Source organism: Odocoileus virginianus, chromosome 25, assembly GCF_023699985.2.
Source record: "Odocoileus virginianus isolate 20LAN1187 ecotype Illinois chromosome 25, Ovbor_1.2, whole genome shotgun sequence".
NCBI lineage: Eukaryota > Metazoa > Chordata > Mammalia > Artiodactyla > Cervidae > Odocoileus > Odocoileus virginianus.
This window is the reverse complement of record NC_069698.1, coordinates 16,310,266-16,322,524: the sequence shown is the minus strand read 5'-3', so window position 1 is coordinate 16,322,524 and position 12,259 is coordinate 16,310,266. Positions and strand designations below refer to the sequence as shown.

The 12,259-nt window shown below is 40.1% G+C and overlaps 1 pseudogene; it reads left to right on the top strand.

Annotated features, from left to right (window-relative positions):
* The first annotated feature begins 7,983 nt into the window (after positions 1-7,983).
* Positions 7,984-11,701, top strand: LOC110136481 (elongation factor 1-alpha 1 pseudogene; annotated as a pseudogene).
* The last annotated feature ends 558 nt before the right edge of the window (positions 11,702-12,259 follow it).

The window sequence follows — 12,259 nt, the reverse complement described above, 5'->3', positions numbered from 1 at the left end:
GTGTTCAGTCACTTCAGTTATGTCCTACTTTTTGCAACCCTATGGACCATAGCCTACCAGGCTCTGACCATGGGATTTTCCTGGCAAGAATAATGGAGTGGGCTGCTATTTCCTTCTCTAGAGGATCTTCTTGACTCAGGGATTGAAACTATGTTTCCTGCATCTCCTGCAGTGCAGACAGATTCTTTACCACTAAGCCAGTGGGGAAGCCTGTAAATCTACAGAATAGAATAGAAAGCATGGAAATAGCCCCACATAAATATGATCAGCTGATCTTTGACAAAAAAGTCTAGGCAATACAATAGAGCAATTACAGTTTTTTCAGCAAATAATGCTGGAACAACTGGACATCAATGTGCAAAAAAAAAGGTGAATTTGGGGAAAAACCCTAGGTCTGACCCAAGGTTTTCCCTGTGAAAATCAGTTCAGTTCAATTGCTCAGTCATGTTTGACTCTTTGTGACTGAGCGAGTCAATTCCTAGGCAGGTTGATAAGAAGTCCGGGGTACCTGAGGAGGAGAAAGGGATCTGGGGCTCTTGAAGCAAAGATAGGAGTTTGGGGTTCTCAAAGAGGAGGAAAGGAGAAACATTTTTTTCCCCTCTACTTTTCTTAGTCTTAGTCACACAAAACGTTTTTGTTTTTGTTTTCTTTAAGCTTGGAACTGATGATTACACAAGAAACAACTCAGTTTAAACTCTGTACTAGGGATTATATAACAACAATGTACCCTGTTTGAGGACAGTTTCTCCTTCCTGAAAACCTTCTGATTAATCCTGATATCTTAAAATCTAAATTATGGGAGTGGCTCTAGTAGGATCTTTCTTTTGTTAAATTCTAATTGTTATCTTAAAATGTAAATTATGGGAGTGAGTCTGACAACATTTTCACAAACTTGAGACATTCTTTTGATTTATTGTAATAGCTAATTAAAAAGTATATAATTCCTTTGCTAAAGACTAGCAGGTGGGGGACTCTTTGCCTCCTTCTGATGTTCTATGTCAGGAGCTTTCTCTGTTGCTTTTCACTGTAATAGAACTTGTGCCACACAGGAGCCCTGAGTGGTCAAGCCTGGTCTCTGGTCCTGAAGCTAAATCTCCTTCTTTGGAGATCACAAAGCTGACATGGTTCACCTTAAGCTATCCTGACCCAATGGACTGCAGCACACCAGGCTTCCCTGTCCATCACCAACTCCCAAAGCTTACTCAAACTCATGTCCATTGAGTTGGTGATACTATCCAAACATCTCATCCTCTGTCATCCCTTTCTCCTCCCACCTTCAATCTTTCCCAGCATCAGGGTCTTTTCCAATGAGTCAGTTCTTCGCATCAGATGGCCAAAGTATTGGAGTTTCAGCTTCAGCATCAGTCCTTCCAATGAATATTAAGGACTGATTTCTTTTAGGATTGACTAGTTGGATCTCCTTGAAGTCCAATGGGACTCTCAAGAGTCTTCTCCAACACCACAATTCAAAAGGATCAATTCTTCAATGTTCAATTTTCTTTATGGTCCAACTCTCACATCCATACATGGTTACTGGAAAAACCATAGTTTTGATTAGATGAACCTTTGTTGGCAAAGTAATGTCTCTGCTTTTAATATGCTGTCTAGGTTGGTCATAACTTTTCTTCCAAGGAGAAAGTGTCTCTTAATTTCATGGCTGCAGTCACCATCTGCAGTTATTTTGAAGCTCAAAAAAATAGTCTCACTGTTTATATTGTTTCCTCATCTATTTGCCATGAAGTGATGATACTGGATGCCATGATCTTAGTTTTCTCAATGTGGAGTTTTAAGCCAGCTTTTTCACTCTCCTCTTTCACTTTTGTCAAAAGGCTCTTTAGTTCCTCTTCACTTTCTGCCATAAGGGTGGTGCCATCTGCATATCTGAGGTTATTGGTATTTCCCCTGGCACTCTTGACTCCAGCTTCTGCTTCTTCCAGCCCAGCGTTTCTCATGATGTACTCTGCATATAAGTTAAATAAGCAGGTGACAATATACAGCCTTGACGTACTCCTTTCCCTGTTTGGAACCAATCTGTTGTTCTATGTTCAGTTCTAACTTTTGCTTCTTGACCTGCATACAGATTCCTCAGGAGGCAGGTCAGGTGGGTAAGGTAAGGCAGGTAAGGCATCTCTTTAAGAATTTTCCACAGCTTGTTGTGATCCACACAATTTGCTGTGATCCTATGTGTATGGTGATGCCTCTTTTTGATACATCACAAAAAGCACAATCCATGGAGAAATGAATTGATAGGATGAACTTAATTGATGTTTAAAATACCCTCTCTTCAAAGGATATTTGAAGAGAGTGTATGAGAAGGATGAGAAGAAAAACCAACGTTTGGGAGAAAATATTTTCAAAAGACCTATTTGATAAAGGGATGCTAGGCAAAATATCCAAATAACTGGTAAAGTGGAACAATAAGAAAGAAACAATCCAATTTAAAATTGACTTATGATCTGAACTGGAAAAGGAAGTGGAAACCCACTCCAGTATCTTGCCTGAAGAGGCTCATGAACAGAGGGGCCTGGTGGTCTGCAATCCTTGGGGTTGCAAGCAGTTGGACATGACAGCAACTAAGGTCTAAATAGGCAACACACCAAAGGAAATATGCGGATGGCAAATGAGCACGTGAAAAGATACTCGGTATCACATGCCATCAAGGAATTAAGAATTGAAACACAGCAAAGATATCACAACACATCTCTTAGAATGACTATAATCCAAAGCAGTGACACCACCAAAGGCTGGCGAGAGCGGGAGCAATGGTAATTCTTACCTATTGCTGTTGGGCGTGCACAACAGCATAGCCCCTTTAGAAGACAGTTCAGCTGTTTCTTACAAACTAAATGGACTCTTACCGTACAATGCAGCAGTTGTGCCCCTGGAAATATACAGTGGAATGATTTTTTGAGCTGAAATAAATGTGCTTCAAGCCATGAAAAGATATGGAAGGTTCATAAGTACATGTGCTGCTGCTGCTGCGGCTAAGTCGCTTCAGTCGTGTCCGACTCTGTGCGACCCCATAGACGGCAGCCCACCAGGCTCCCCCGTCCCTGGGATTCTCCAGGCAAGGACACTGGAGTGGGTTGTCATTTCCTTCTCCAATGCAGGAAAGTGAAAAGTGAAAGTGAAGTCGCTCAGTCGTGTTTGACTCTTAACGACCCCATGGACTGCAGCCCACCAGGCTCCTCCGTCCGTGGGATTTTCCAGGCAAGAGTGCTGGAGTGGGCTGCCATTGCCTTCTCCGAATGAGTACATTACTAAGTAATTAAAACCAGTCTGAAAAGGTACATACTGTATGATATCAACTATATAACATTTGGGAAAAGGCAAAACTGTAGAAAGAGTAAAAGGATTAATGGTAGTCAGAGCTTAGCTGTGAGGGAGGGAGGGATAAATAGGCAGGGCACAGAGGACTTCTGGAGTAGTGAAACTACTTTGATACTATATTGGTGTACACATGTTAAACATTTGTCCAAACCCACAGAATGTACAAAACTAACAGTGAACCCTGCTGTGAACTATGGACTTTGGGTGATGATATGTCAATGTACCACTCTAGTGCGGAATTTTGATAGTGAAGAAGGCTATGCATATGTAGGGACAACAGGATGGGTATATAGAAATCTCTATAATTTCTGTAATTATATTGAATTATCTCCATAATTTCTAAATCTCTATAATTTACTATGCTGTGAACTCAAAACTGCTGCATACAATAGAGTGTATTAAAAATTTCACATTTTTTGCTTTTCATCTTCTATGAAGCCAGTTCAGAAAATTCAGTTACATAGGGAATTAATATACATATGCACATATACACAGGTTAAAGTTTTTCTAAGAATTTATTGTGTGCTAAGTCACTTCAGTCTTGTCTGACTCTCTGTAACTCTATGGACTATAGCCTGCCAGGCTTCTCTGTCCATGGGATTTGCCAGGCAAGAATACTGGAATGGATTGCCATTCCCTTCTCCAGGGGATATTTCTGACTCGGGGATTGAACCCACATCTCTTATGTCTCCTGCATTGGCAGGTGGGTTCTTAACCATTAGCACCACCTGGGAAATATTTATTAGGTTGATGCAAAAGTAATTGCAGTTTTGAATTGTTGAACTTTGCCTTTTGATATTGTAATACATCCATGAATAAATATGGTTATGTTATACTTCATTTTAATGCACATTTCTTGCTTTATTTATTTATGCTAATGACTTATTACTTGCTGTTTATTTTATATTTATTTTAGACTAAGGAAATGAAGTTAGACAAAAAGCAAATTTGAGCGATTTTCTTATTTGAGTTCAAATGGATCATAAAGCAGCAGAGACAACTCACAACATCAATAATGCATTTGGCCCAGAAACTGCTAATGAATGTACAGTGCATGGTGGTTCAAGTTTTTCAAAGGGGATGAGAGACTTGAAGATGAGGAACATTTTGGCCAGCCACTGGAAGTTGACAGTGACCAACTGAAAGGATCATCAAAGTTGATACTCTCATAACCACAAGCGAAGATGCCAAAGAACCCAGCATTTGAAGCAAATTGAAAAGGTGGAAAAGCTCAATAAGTGGGTGCCTCATGAGCTGACAGAAACCTCAAAAAAAATTATCATTTTGTCTTCTCTTATTCTACGCGAAAACAAGAAGCCATTTCTAGATCAGATTGTGACATGCAATAAAAAGTGGATTTTTGGTAACCAGCAGCAACCAGCTCAGTGGTTGGACTCAGAAGCTCCAAAGCACTTCCCAAAGCCAATCGTGACTCAGACTCACACATGGTCACTGCTTGGTGGTCTGCTGCAAGTCTGATCAACTACAGCTTTCTGAACCCCAGGGAAACCATTATGTCTGAGAAGCATGCTCTGCAGATCAATGAGATACACTGAAAACTGCAATCCCTGCGGATGGTGTTGGTCAATAGTACGGGCCCAGTTCTTCCCTATGACAATGCCCGACTGCACAGAGCACAACCAATGCTTCAAAAGTTGATCAAATTGGCCTGTGAAGTTTTACCTTCTCTGCCGTATTAACCAGACCGCTCACTAATCGACTACCACTTCTTCAAACATCTTGACAACTCTTTGCAAGGAAAATGCTTCCACAAATGGCAGGAGGCAGAAAATGCTTTCCAAGAGTCTATCGAATCCTGAAGCACAGATTTTTATCCCACAGGAATAAATAAATTTATTTCACATTGGCAGAAATGTGTTGATTGTAATGGTTCCTATTGTGATTAATAAAAATGTGTTTGAGCCTTGTTATACTGATTCAAATTTCACAATCTGAAACTGCAGTTATGTTTGCACCAACCTAATGTCAGCCAAACTAGTACAAATTTAGTAAATGATAAATTAATGCCTTTTTTGGAGAATACATACAAAATTACACATTTAGTACTATATGAAGAAGGAAATGGCAACCCGCTCCAGTGTTCTTGCCTGGAGAATCCCAGGGACGGAGAGCCTGGTGGACTGCCATCTATGGGGTAGCACAGAGTCAGACACGACTGAAGCGACTTAGCAGCAGCAGAAGCAGAAATAAGAAATAGAAAATAGGAATGAATTTTTCTATGAGTTCATACTACAGAACTGGCTTGAAATTTTAACAAAATATTTTAACTAACATTAATATTGAAATACAGTGAACAGTATTTCAAACATCTATTTTTAGGAAGTTCCAGGCAAAGAGGTCCACAGCCTGAAACAGATGCAATTGAATTAACCATCTCAGATGTGCACTTGTAGATGCAATTTTCTAGCAAAATATCATTGAAAAGTAACCATGTAGTGAGGGGCAATATTTTTATTACATAGTAAATTATGCTGCATTTTAAGCCAGTTTTTAGTAACAATCACAAGAAAAAGATATATTTGAAAATAAATATAGCATGTTTGGCAAAATAAGCTATCTGGTCCAGGTTATGATATTTTTTTTTTCTGGAAAGTGACTATAAACTTTATTAATCTATACAATGCAAATATGCACTTGAGTCTCCATTAGGTCAGGTTATTGATATTTTTTACTGTAAATATTTCTGCTCTTTGTAATATTTTGACCTTGTTCCCACTAAAAAAAGAGGGAGGGTCTAACTCAAAGATTTTTGCCTCTGTTGTATTTTTTTCCCTTTTAGCTCAGTAAATGTAGCTTCAAACGTTACGTTTCCTTGCTAGCTCAGGAGTAACATAGAGACTTTGTAGGTAAACTGGCCCTCCTCTAGCCCTCAGCTGCCGTAGAAGTCACACCCGTCTTTCGTTCACCAGCTGACCAGTGTCTTCTCCAAGTCCTTCTCCAGTCCTACTTGCCTTATTTTTTTCCTATGATTGTATTTGTTTGTTTAGTTTGGGCTGCTGCCATGCTGGCCTTTCTCTAGCTGTGGTGACTGGGGGCTACTCTCCAGCTCCAGTGCTGAGGTTCCTCATTGCATGGATCCTCTTGTTGCGGGGCGCAGGCTCTGGGATGCATGGGCTCCAATAGTTGCACCTCCAGGCTTTAGAGCGCAGCCTCAAAGGTTATGGTGCAGGGGCTTAGTTGCTCCAAGGCATGTGGTATCTATCTGGATCAGAGATCAAACCTCAACCCATGTCTCCTTCATTGGCAGGCAGATTCTTGACTCTTGAGCCACCAAGGAAGCCCCAGCCCTACTTTCTTAAACAGCCTCCTCCATTATCAGGTCCCACCTCTCCACCTGTTTTACCACTCCCCCTAAGCCACAGTCTTCTTATTTCATAAACATGAAATTCAAAAGATGTATCTGTCTGTGATTTTGCTTCTTCTATCAACCTTAAGATGGTGCATTGAATATGGTATAAAAAGATCAATGTGAATTTATTTACTTTATTGTTCTTTCAAAATAGGTCTGCTCTAGCAGGTCTCTGGGCATGCATACAAACTTTGTATAGCTATAAAAGGAAAGAAACAAATGCCAGGCACATAGCACCAAGCTGAGAAACCACATGTTAAGCAGAGATAATGAAGGGGCTGAACTTGGAAGTTATCAGTACTGACTGATAAGAGACTCAGTAATGACTGCTATTTGGAATATCAAACATTCTAATGAGTATGGAGCATTGTAGGCTTCCCAAGTAATAGAGAAAATTTGCATCAGGGTCCATGTTGTAGTCATACTATAGCCAATAATTTAAGGATGAGATGATAGAAGGAAAAAGCATTTCATAGTCTTCATCAAACAAGGGAATAAAGTAATACTTCAATGCTCTCCCCCTTGAAGGAAATAGGTTAATAATATAATAACAATTTGAATAAAATATAGTAAATGCAGAAGTTAGTCAAGAAAAGGATGGTGCTCCTGTTAACTGTGATCAAAGTTCACCAATGGACCAAATCCTATTGGATACCCTGTAAAATATTTCAGAGAAGTTCTGTTTCAGGATTAAAGGGCTTGTGTGCATCGCTCCAAGTAAACCCTCCGACACTTGGAGTCAAAGTGCAATTTGCTGCATCTGAGAGATTTTTGGTAACTTACCAAGAAATTTTCAATGTGGGCCAGTTTGCCATTAATTTTGAAACTGTAGGTCCCATCTTGGGGAACACCATCCTCTGGGTCAGCTACTATGTGTCCTGCGACATCAGGAATTACAGATTAAGTGCTAATGCCCCTTTCTTTTCACCAGTTGATAGGGAAAGCTGAGGAAAAGGGAAAGAGTCAGAATTTCTAGTTGTCCCATGGTCCTCAAGCCTCTGTCACAACTTCTATATTCAGTCCTGGCTAAAGGGTTTGAAAATCAGTTTTCCAGTTATTTACCTGAAATTTCTTCCTCGTTCACCAGATAGGCTCCATCCCCATCCCTGTGTCTCTTAATACTTTTTATAAGATTTGTGATCATTTTGGCATTTTGAAATCAATTTTCCCAAATCAGAATTCAAGTGCCTTATAAATTCCCCAGCAATTTTATTTGTAGATAGACAGGGACATTTTAGTTTATTAAAATTAAAATGTTAATGGCTGTTTAGTGATTTAAAGTAATGGGGCAGGCTGATAATACACCATTATGTACTAAGCATCAGAAAAATATCTATAAAAAATTGCTATATTCTTTCTCTATGGTTTTCTTTTTTTTATATTCGGTTAATTCTACATGCAAAGGCCTTTGAAAAACAAGGATTAAAAATTAAAAATTAATTTTTCTTGGCTAACTCCATGGTAGCTGACAATTAAGAAATATTTCAAATTAGTTCACCCTAAACATTTGTATCTTTGCAACAAAACACCCAAAACTCCATTGTATGAATTTTCCTGAGACACAGTTGCTTGCTAACAGCTGGGCCTTTGCTGCCTTTCCAAGGTGCTGTGCTGTGTTGCGCTAAGTTGCTTCAGTCATGTGTGACTCTGTGCGACCCTATGGACTGTAGCCTGCCAGGCTCCTCCTCCATCCATGGGTTCTCCAGACAAGAATACTGGAGTGAGTGGCTGTGTCCTCCTCCAGGGGATCTTCTGGACCCAGGGATCGAACCCACATCTCTTATTTCTCTTTTATTGGCAGGCAAGTTCTTTACCACTAGCACCACCTGGGAAGCCCTACCTTTTCAAGGTGAACAGGTCTAAAAGTCAATTCAGCAAACATTTGTAGAGGACTTCCTAAACTGAAGTCAACAGTAAGCATTATGGGATTCAAAGATTAAAAAGTAAGTGATGAATCCTCTCTTCAAGAAATATGCACTATTCGGTGTGATGCAGTACAGAATGAGGTAGGCAGAATAGTTAAAGCATAAACAGAAGTGCTCAGAAAAACTAGAGGGAATAATCAGTGAGAAAAGAGAGCTCGATTGAATAAATGCTAATTGTCCTGGACTCTAAACAATGAATTGAAATTAAGTAAGCAAAAAAGAGAATAATTCATTAGAGACACAAGTTTAGATGAAGATAAGAAAATAATCCATTATGGGCAAAATGAGATCAAAACTAATCTTATGATGAACATGGCTTTACTACCACTATCAAGTGTTATTAAGAGTTTAACATAGATTAGACATTCCCATCTCTCATTTCAACTTTTTCTTTAAAGCACATTTTACACTGTAACATACACGATAACTTACATGTTCATATTCATCATCTAATTCTCAGTAATAGAATTGCTAGCTGTGCACACATATACACTCCACACAAATGCCTTCTATTCTTGCTTGACTTAGTACTTTAAAAACTACATTTCCATTCACCCTTGTAATCAGGTGTGTCCATGGGAATGAATTCTAGTCATAGCCACTGTTGGAAAAAAAAGAGACCCAGGGAAATACTTCTGCGGGGCCTTTATCTATTTAAACAATTTGACTATAAGTGTGTTATTGAGCTTTTTGGCAACAGGTTTGCCACCAGGACACAGGTGTCATGAAAACCACAGTTAAACCTAAGCAAAAGTGGGAAAGGAAACCCACAAAAACATCATTGTCATTGGGCATGTAGATTCAGGGACGTCTACTACGACGAGCCATCTGATCTACGAATGTGGTGAGATCAAGAGAACAATTGAATAATTGCCAGGACATGGAAGCAACCTTGATGCACATCAGCAGACGAATGGATAAGGAAGCTGTGGTACATATACACTATGGAATATTACTCAGCCATTAAAAAGAATTCATTTGAATCAGTTCTAATAAGATGAATGAAACTGGAGCCCATTATACAGAATGAAGTAAGCCAGAAAGATAAAGACCAATACAGTATACTAACGCATATATATGGAATTTAAAAAGATGGTAATGATAACCCTATATGCATAATAGAAAAAGAGACACAGATGTACAGAACAGAATTTTGGACTCTGTGGGAGAAGGCGAGGGTGGGATGTTCTGAGAGAATAGCATTGAAACAAGTATATTATCAAGGGTGAAAGAGATCACCAGCTGAGGTTGGATGCATGAGGCAAGTGCTCAGGGCTGGTGCACTGGGATGACCCAGAGGGATGGGATGGGGAGGGAGGTGGGAGGAGGGATCGGGATGGGGAACACATGTAAATCCATGACTGATTCATGTCAATGTATGGCAAAAACCACTATAATATTGTAAAGTAATTAGCCTCCAACTAATAAAAATAAATGAAAATAAATAAAAAAGTAAAAATAAAACATGAAAACAAAAAAGAAAAGAACAATTGAAAAGTTCGAGAAGGGGGATGCTGAGATGGGAAAAGGCTCCTTCGAGTAGGCCTGGGTGTTGGACTAACTGAAAGCTGAATAAGAGCATGATATCACCATTGATATCTCCCTGTGGAAATTTGAGGACATCAAGTGCTATGTTACTATCATTGATGCCTCAGGACACAGAGACTTCATAAAAAATATGATTACAGGCACATCCCACGTTGACTTTGCTGTCCTGATTGTTGCTGCTGGTGTTGGTGCATTTGAAGCCGGTATCTCCAAGAATGGGCAGACCCATGAGCATGCCCTTCTGGCTAACACTCTGGGTGTGAAACAGCTAATTGTTGGAGTTAACAAAATGGATTCCACTGAGCTATTCTACAGCCAGCAGAGATATGAGGAAATTTTTAAGGGAGTCAGCACCTACATTAAGAAAATTGGTGACAACCCCAACACAGTAGAATGTGTGCCAATTTCTGGCTGGGATGGTGACAACATGCTGGAGCCAAGTGCTAACATACTGGAGCCAAGTGCTAACCTTCCATGGTTCAAGGGTTGGAAAGTCTACTGTAAAAATGTTACTGCCAGTGGAATCATCCTGCTTGAAGCTCTGGGTTGCATCCTGCCACCAATTCACTCAACTGACAAACCTTTGTGTTTGCCACTCCAGGATGTCTATAAAATTGGTGGTATTGGTACTGTCTCTGTGGGTCGTGTGGAGATTGGTGTTCTCAAACCTGGCCTGGTGATCATCTTTGCTCCAGTCAATGTATCAACTGAAGTGAAGTCTGTAGAAATGCACCATGAAGCATCGAGTGAAGCCCTTCCTGGGGACAATCTGGGCTTCAATGTCAAGGACGTGTCTGTCAAAGATATTCGTTGTGGCAATGTGGCTGGTGACAGCAAAAGTGACCCACCAGTGGAAGCAGCTGGCTTCACAGCTCAGGTGATTATTTTGAACCATCCAGGCCAAATCAGTGCTGGATATGCACCTATGCTGGACTGTCACACAGCTCACATTGCTTGCAAGTTCGCTGAGCTGAAGGAAAAGATTGATTGTCGTTCTGGCAAAAAGCTGAAAGATGGCCCTAAATTCTTGAAATCAGGTGATGCTGCCATCACTGATATGGTTCTTAGCAAGCCCATGTATGTCGAGAGCTTCTCTGACTATCCTCCCCTGGGCCATTTTGCTGTGTGTGACATGAGACAGACAGTCTCTGTGGGTGTCATCAAAGTGGTGGACAAGAAGGCAGCTGGAGCTGGCAAGGACACCAAGTCTGCCCAGAAAGCTCAGAAGGCTAAACGAATATTATTCCCAATACCTGCCACCCCAGTCTTAATCAGTGGTGGAAGAACGGTCTCAGAACTGTTTGTCTCAGTTGGCCATTTAAGTTTAATAGTAAAAGACTGGTTAATGATCACAATGCATCGTAAAACCTTCAGAAAGAAAGGAGAATGTTTTATGGGCCATATGTTTTGTGTGTGGCAGTTTAAGTTATTAGTTTTTAAAATCAGTACTTAATGAAAACAACTTGACTAAAAATCTGTCACAGAATTTGAGACCCATTAAAAAAAAGTTTAATGAGAAAAAGAAAAACTGTATTATTGAATCCATGGGCCTATGTGAGATATGATAATTTATCAGTGAAAATTTAGAATAATAAGTAGAGCATAGTTACTCCCGAGTTGATTTATTGTCCAATAAGTGCATAGAAAGAATCTCCACAGGGTCCAGGTACCATCTCCTCTTGCTCAGATTGAGGCCCCTCTGGGCTCTTTATTGTCAAATGTGACATTCCTGGCTAATTTCTTGTCTTGTGAGAAAAAAATAGCAGCAGTATGATTACTAATGATTCCATGGCTTTATAGAACCTATGTATTTAAACCATATATATCCCTCTTGCATCTACTTTTTCTAACTCCATTTATTTAATGCCTATTTCATCTTTACTCCAATTCAGTTCAGTCGCTCAGCCATGTCTGACTCTGCAACCCCACGGACTGCAGCACACCAGGCTTGCCTGTCCATCACCAACGCCCAGAGTTTGCTCAAACTCATGTCCATCGAGTCAGTGATGCCATCCAACCATCTCATCTTTAGTCGTCCCCTTCTCCTCCTGCCTTCGATCTTTTTCAGCAACAGGGTCTTTTCCAG